This window comes from Canis lupus, chromosome 7 (assembly GCF_003254725.2).
Source record: "Canis lupus dingo isolate Sandy chromosome 7, ASM325472v2, whole genome shotgun sequence".
Lineage (NCBI taxonomy): Eukaryota > Metazoa > Chordata > Mammalia > Carnivora > Canidae > Canis > Canis lupus.
Window position 1 is genome coordinate 57,947,076 of NC_064249.1, and position 7,717 is coordinate 57,954,792.

Below are 7,717 nucleotides of genomic sequence, written 5' to 3' on the forward strand. Positions count from 1 at the left end.
AGTGTTCTTGGAAGGCTTTCCAGCACCTGAAAATGCCTGCTTTTCATGGCCAACCTCTGATGTGGGGAGAGGGTATGCTCAAGGAACATGCTATAGTTCACCATTCAGGGAACAGTATGATCTCAACTATTTCTTCCCTGTGGTTAGGTGATTTCAGAACTGTTCCTAGCCCTGAAAGCTGCCTGTGTTTTGTGGGATTTCCCCTGTCCCTGCCTTACTTGGACGGGTGTACAGTCTTAAAGATAACAAATGATCCCATGGGCTATTCATGACCATGCTTTCTGTGCCAAGTTTAAATAAGGAAGATTTATCTGGGTAACCACAATGCCCAGTGTATAGTACTCATACCTCTCTGAGATCACAGACCAGGTCCAGCTCCCAATTTGCTGGATTCTCTTGGAAATTTATTATCTGAATCAATGAGTTTTAATAATTTGGGCTTATCAACAATTCAAGTTAGGGTAACCAGATATTTTAGAAGTCAAGTCAGTTCATTGGCTTACTGGCTAAGGATGCTAAGACTATCAGGAAAAATTTGAGTAGTTTTCAACACTTAGAGACAACTAAAATATAAAGTATGTGTTTAAATTATTGTCTGCTGCCCCCAGCTCTTATTGCATATTCCTGGCATCTGCCACAATCTCCTGTGAAACATTTATAACCTGTACTTGTAAAACACTTTGCACTTGATTCTGATAATCAAGGTGTCCTTTTGAGAAGACCTGTTGATTTTATTTGGAGGAAAAAGGAGAAATTAAAAGCAAAAAGGAAAACTCTTCTTTCCCTGTGGTACTGTCTGCATAGCAGCTATTACTGATTAGTTACTTGTTTATTTCTACCCATTTATCCATCCTATAGACTCCATGAGAGCAAAAACGTTCCGTTTTACTGTGAACTAAATAAAGATTGTTGAATGAATACAAACAACTCCTGAGAGTACCTTTATCTACTCTACTCATTGTACATTAAAACATTAAAACTCAGTATATTTAAGTGCTTTAAAAATTTTCAAAACCAGCAATGAACAAATGAGGAAAGAATCCAGATCTCCTAGCACCTCTTCTTCTCTGTGTGTTGGTTACTTCCAAGTGGTCACCTGCTCAAGTACATTCATCCAAATCATATTTATCAATTGCCAATGTGTCAGGCACCTCAACAGGTGTTGTGATGAATACAGAAAGTATAATAATACTGTTCTTGACAAAAGGAATTCATTATCTAGAAAGAACAATAAAACACATCCATTGAAACTACTTCCCCAAATGATTACTCCTCGGATGTGAATAAAACCATTGAATCTTTGGCTTATTCATCAATGACACAGCAATTTGGCACAACCCCTTTTGGTAAGAAGTCATGTATATTGGACAGCATATAAATATCCTTTGCCAAATTCATCTACCTGTGTTTCTGTGATTTAGGATATTGTTTCAGTCACTATGGATATATGGTTAGTGAGTCTGGATCTTTGGATGGAATCATTGGATGTGACTTTTTCTGGGTCTCGACAACATAGCATCTTTTGTCACACAGTTTACTGATCCTTTAATGGTGTAAGGAAAGGGTAAGAGGGGGACTTGGAATGAGTTAAGTTTTCATTTTTAGGCTTTAAGCAAGGCTTGGATTTATCTGCCTAATGACCTGAGGAGTTTACTTGTTAACATAAGGCAGGCAAAAATCCCATGTTGTCAGCAAAACTCTGATGGTATCAAAATAAATGAGTCATGTAATTTCAGCTTTTGAAGGTGGGGTTTGAGAAACCAGAAAAGAGGCTTTCCCGACTGACAGGGCCTGTCAGGTGGCAGCAGCCTAGTGGCTACAAACACAGTGCAGGTGCTGAGTCCACCACCACCAGGATGCCTACATCTGGTGCTCTAATGCAAAGGAAGAATTTTTTTTTCCTGGATGATATTCAGAAGCACCATGAAACAAACTTGTCTGTTGTGATCCCTGCGGTCTCAGGCAGATCACAGATTTCAAGAGGACATGTTGCTGGACAGTTTCATTGCTCAGGGCTAATTATTCATATGAGAATCCACCCAAGAAAGTTGCTAAACTGGTTTGTTGGCTGTTTGGTGGAGACTTTTAAAGAGACATTGCCACATTTCAATAGAGAATTCTGTTTTACATAAAGATCCCACATAGAACAGTGAAAAACCAAGTACTGATGACAAAGTAAATGGGACTTTTCTTAACTTCTGTCCTTAAAATCATCATATTTAAAAGAAAACTGAAGAGCATGACAGCTGTTCATAAAACATCCTACTCAGACGGCAGATTTAAAGTTTATTTATAGGAAGCATTTGTAGGCTACAAATGAATGGAGATGAGTTGGAAATATGCCATATCTTTCTATGGGAAAATCATGATAAAATATTTCTCAATAAGATCGGTTTAGAGACTCTCCACAACGTGCACACACCAAAGACAATCTTTCTTATACTGTAAAAAACAAAGAATATGCATCCTTGGTTTCTTAATTATTATTAACTTTTGAATGAAATTTCCTTAAGTAAAAAAGAAGAAATAAATCTTTTTACAACCACTATTTTCTTTCTTTCTTTCTTTCTTTCTTTCTTTCTTTCTTTCTTTCTTTCTTTCTTTCTTTCACAACCACTATTTTCATATGGCTTTCTGGAAACTTTTGGCAGAAATTCTGTGCTCCCAAGTCTTCCTCAAATCTTAAGGGGAGAGATAATGTATTTTTTAAAAAGTGCAGCTAAGTTAATAATTTGATATGAGTTAAAGACTTTGAGCTTAGCCCCTGTTCAACAGGATTGGGTATTTTCTCTGTATGTTTCCACAGCTCCTGTCTTCTTTATCTGTATGAACACAATGCAGCCTCTTGCCTAAACCATGCATCTAGTAAATGGTTTGTTGAATATATTGCTAACTACATCTAAAGCTATTCTCTATTTTAACTGAAGCACGTCTTGAGTGGGATTTAGTGCATGACTATCTCTATATGTTTCTATTTATAACATGTGTTTTATGAAAACCCATTCCACTGACTATTGCTAGACGTAGAATGATTTGACTGATCTAATAAGGACTTCCACACTTCATTTTAAAACACTGCCAACCTGTGATTTAGGAATGTAAAAAATTTCTTCTTTAACCTGTTTAAATATTGTCATAGACTCAAATAAGAGGGTAAATAATATTTACTAGTAATCCAGGGTATCCGGTCATCACTTTGCATAAATATTATCACATTTAATCATCACGACAAGCCTATCAGGTGTTATTCTGCCCATTTTATAGAGAGAAGAAACTGAGATTCAGAGAAACTCCCTAGTGAGTAAATGGGAGAAAAGACCAGGTTCAAGCTTAGATCTGTCCCACAGTGCCCTTTATACGTACCTATTAGGATTTGCAGTTATTCATATCTTAGTATGAATTATATTTATTCTGATTTATTTTCTGCTGAATATAACATATAGTATTCCCAAGAAAGGGGTGGTGTTTAAGGAAAAGGAAGAGGCATCGACTATTTTAAAGAAGGAAATTAGAGTAGGAATCTGGGGTAGTTCTGTGAGGCTGTATAAACAGAGCATGAGGTTCAAAGATGTATACTCTGTTGAGGAGAGAGGAGGTTGAGGAGGGCATCTTGTGGGAAATAAAGGAAACATTAAGGGAAACAAAGGATGGCAAAGGCTTTCTCTTTGAATTTTGACACATTTAGGGTTTTTTTAAGATTTTATTTATTTATTAATGAGAGATACAGAGAGAGAGGCAGAGACATAGGCAGAGAGAGGCAGAGAGAGAGAGAAGCAGGGTCTATGCAGGGAGCCCAATGTGGGACTCGATCCTGGGTCTCCAGGGTCACACCCTGGGCCGAAGGCAGGCGCCTAAACCACTGAGCCACCCAGGCGTCCCAACATATTTAGTTTTAATGATAGGAAAGAAGCAGCATATCTTTAAATGGTGAAGTGATGGTTGTATTCATCCTTATTTAGGAAATTCTAATTTTGATAGGTTAGAGAAGTGTTTCTTCTTTAAAATTCACTTCATCTGTCTTTTCTTTAGGTATGGCTTACCTAAATAAATAATGATTAAGAATATTATAAGTGGTGGGATGCCTAGCTGGCTCAGTTGGAAGAGCATGTGACTTTTGATCTCAGGGTTATGAGTTTGAGCCCCATGTTGGGTATATAGATTACTTAAACAAATAAAGAAATAAACTTAAAAAAGAACAGAGGATTAGAGTTGCAACAGAGAATTCGAATTTTCTCTGCCTGAGACCAAGGGCAAACTATAGCCCTCTCTCTTCAGCCTAGAACCTGAGTTTTGGACTCAGGAAAGGCAATTTCATTCACTCGTTCCATAGGCTCCCGGGGGTTTAATGCCTAGATCTCTTTTGTGCACATCTGTTCATGTGTCTCTCTTTACTCAGTAAGCTCTGTTCTGCTTCTGCAGAACAAATCATAATAAAATAACTAAAGGTATATACCAAATGATAAGAAATTAGGCTCTTACCAAAAGATTGGGATCGTCCCCTGCATATTTTCAGACCATAATGCTTTGAAATTAGAACTAAATCACAAGAGGAAGGATTTCAAACACGTGGAGGGTTAAGGACTATCCTGCTAAAAGATGAAAGGGTCAACCAGGAAATTAGAGAAGAATTAGAAATTAGGCTCTTTTCCTATAACCTTTACTTGAGAAGCTGAAGTGTCAATGTCCCCAAAGATTGAACTATTTGAAAACAGCCCATCAATAGTTATAAGCATCAATGTTTAAGAATATCAGTGGTTGAGAAACCCTGGAAGAAGAGCTCACCTTCAAATAAGGCTCTAACATTTCCTGGTTGTTTGACTTTGAGTTGGTTACTCCGTACATCCAAGCTTCTAGTACCTCACCTATAATATCGGGTAATGATTTTACCAAACTCATGAGATTGTGGTGAAGATTAAAGAGGATGGTCTGTGTACATGCACTCAGTGCCGTGCTTAATATGTAGTAAGCTCTCAGTAAATATTAATATCCCGCTCTGCCCTGGAAATGAATTTTGAGCTTCCAACTGCTCTTCAGCTTATACTTGAGTTAATTCTCCTAGGTAAGAGGTCCTTTGTATTTCTATTTGCTTCTATAATCCAGAGTTTAACCCAAAACCGATATAAACTAGGACAATCTGACAACAAAACATGAAAAGTTAAGTTTGGAAATAAATAAGTCTAGCAAATTGAAATTACTTTCCAATCTTATATGCTTCTGGAAATGTGCTTGCTTGCTCTATAGATCTTTAGGAACAGAGAGAGAATAGGACAAATTTTGTTTATGGAGTTAGGCTTAAATTTACTTCATCCCAAATGATTGAAGATTGGAAAATTCTAATAAAGAGGGGAAAATATTCTCCAGAGATATTGCAGTTGATCATAGTATAGTTGACTTAAATAAAATGTGTATGAATTTTTGAATACACAGGAAACATGAAAATCTCCCTCCCATAGTTACTCTTCTAAAATATGTCAGGAAGTTCGTTGGCTGGAGCCTTCTGTACATGTGCCCCTTGCATGAGAAGGCCTCCCCCCAAAAGGAGGGGAACCATAGACACATCTATGTGCTCAGCTGAAGATTTTATAATCTCCAGTCAAATCCGTAGGTGTCATTCATGGTCCTGGCAAACTCTAAATGGGCCTGATGCTCCACTGCTTGTGCCATTTAAGTGGAGTATTTACAGGTGTTAGCCAACTATTATTTTTCTAATAGAATAATTTTGTCATATGATGCCAAGTATATTATTTCAAGTGCCGTTGGTAGATTGGAATTTAATGTTTTATTTATTTTTGCTGCCTCTCTTTAATCGTCATGTATATTATTCATGCATGCTTCTTTGCTTACACCCCCAAGCCATGGTGATCTTCCTGCCATTTACGCCAGCACATCACTATGTGCACTATTGGAAATAAGTAAGAAGATGGCAAATCCCAAGGTCTTTACTAAATAAAATTGGATCACAATATTATGGTAGATTTTATTTTCTAAATAAAGCTTATTTCTGCCAATATTAAATTATTATAGTCTTCTACCAGGCTTTGGTAAAATAATAGAAAAAGAGAGATAAAGAGTTTGGCAGAGGAGTAAAAGGTATATATGAGTCTGTGTGGGGGGGTGGGGTTGGGGGCGGTGTGTCTGAATACTGAGAATAATCCTTATGGTGCTATTTTGTTGAAAAATGACACCATGGTAAGTATTTTATGCACATTAAATATAATGTGACTATTCTGAGTTATACCATTATCAAATATCACCACTTCCTATTTTTTCTCACAAACTAAGAAAGTAGATTCCAGGTAATTTTTAGTATTCAATAGCCATTGAGTACTCTTCTTAGGAAAATAGAGAAAGTCTTGTAAAATTAGAAATTGATACGAAAAACTCTAGAAAAATTAAAATCTATCAAGTTTTACTTTTTCTTTCCAGGTTTTCATAACAATTTTTTTCAAAAATGGAAATTAAATTACTATTTGGGAATGAAAAGTAATTGGCTCACTGCACAAGCCTTGGGAAATAATGAAATAAAAATATATAAACTCAAATTATTAAAAAGCAAAAAGAGGTGCACCTGGTTGGTTCAGTCAGTTAAATGTCTATCTCTTGATTTTGGCTCAGGTCATGATCTCAGGATCCTGGGATCAAGCCCTGTGTCGGGCTTCATGCTCAGTGGGGAGTCTGTTTGAGATGCTCTCTCCCTCTGCCTCCCCCAGCTCTCTCTCTCTCTCTAAAATAAATAAATAAATCTTAAAAAAAGAAAACAAAAAATGTAAAAAATACCAAACTCAAAGTATTATTTTTTAAAAAGTAAAATGAAAATAGAAGTCAATTTGATATAAAATAATTACTAAAAACTAAAGTTTTGAAAAAAAATGATAAAATAAAAAAAATTATTTATATATTTTTACGTTTTTAATCAACCTCCTTTCCTCAGCATTCTTATTGCCAAAAGTAGTTAAGGCATTGTAAGTACAAAGTGGTTTGAGGTAAAATAGTTTGAAAGGAAGGAAAGACTGACCATTCAAAATGATAAAAAAGAAAAGACTGACCATTCAAAATGATAAAAAAAGGAACCCAATGAATAATGGACTTTGTAGTTACTAAAAAGACATAATCATGATAAGATCTTACGATGAAAGTATAACCATAAACATTTGAAGGTCATCAAGCTTCTTTGGGAAGCGATGATTTACCTTATTTTGGTAACAATGAGAATGCAGTGCATATTCACAATAATTTCAGAATTTTAGTAGATGTAAGAACTTCAGGACAGTGCTCTAACACATCCACCATCCACATAGCCTGTGATGCTGTCATTAATGAAGGATACAGAGAAGTATCTAATTTAAATTCTAGAGTACTTTATTAGTGTGGGGAAAGATTTAAGAAAACAACAACAATAAATACTTCACTTTATTCAGTAATATAGACATTTACATAATTTGATCAATCTACACTTAAAAATAAATCTGAGTTTACTTAACAAGTCTGCTCATAAGTACTCCCTAACCAGGGAGGCTCCCAGAAGCACTGCCTGATAAGTGCCTGGCATATGTTTCACCCTTTAATAATATTTGTTGAATGAATATGTAAATCAATGAGCTACCAATTACACAAGTAAAGACAGCTCAGTTTTCGGAAGCAATGAAAAAATTAACAGTAAACTAGAATTACAAGTGTTGTATATTTCACTTTTATTTTATTATTGACCATGATTTAC

The 7,717-nt window shown here is 35.8% G+C and overlaps 1 non-coding gene across 1 annotated transcript; it reads left to right on the top strand.

The window, feature by feature from the left end:
* The first annotated feature begins 4,080 nt into the window (after nt 1-4,080).
* On the top strand, nt 4,081-4,153 carry TRNAK-UUU (transfer RNA lysine (anticodon UUU)). The gene has a single exon. It is a non-coding gene; the product is annotated as a tRNA-Lys (tRNA).
* The last annotated feature ends 3,564 nt before the right edge of the window (nt 4,154-7,717 follow it).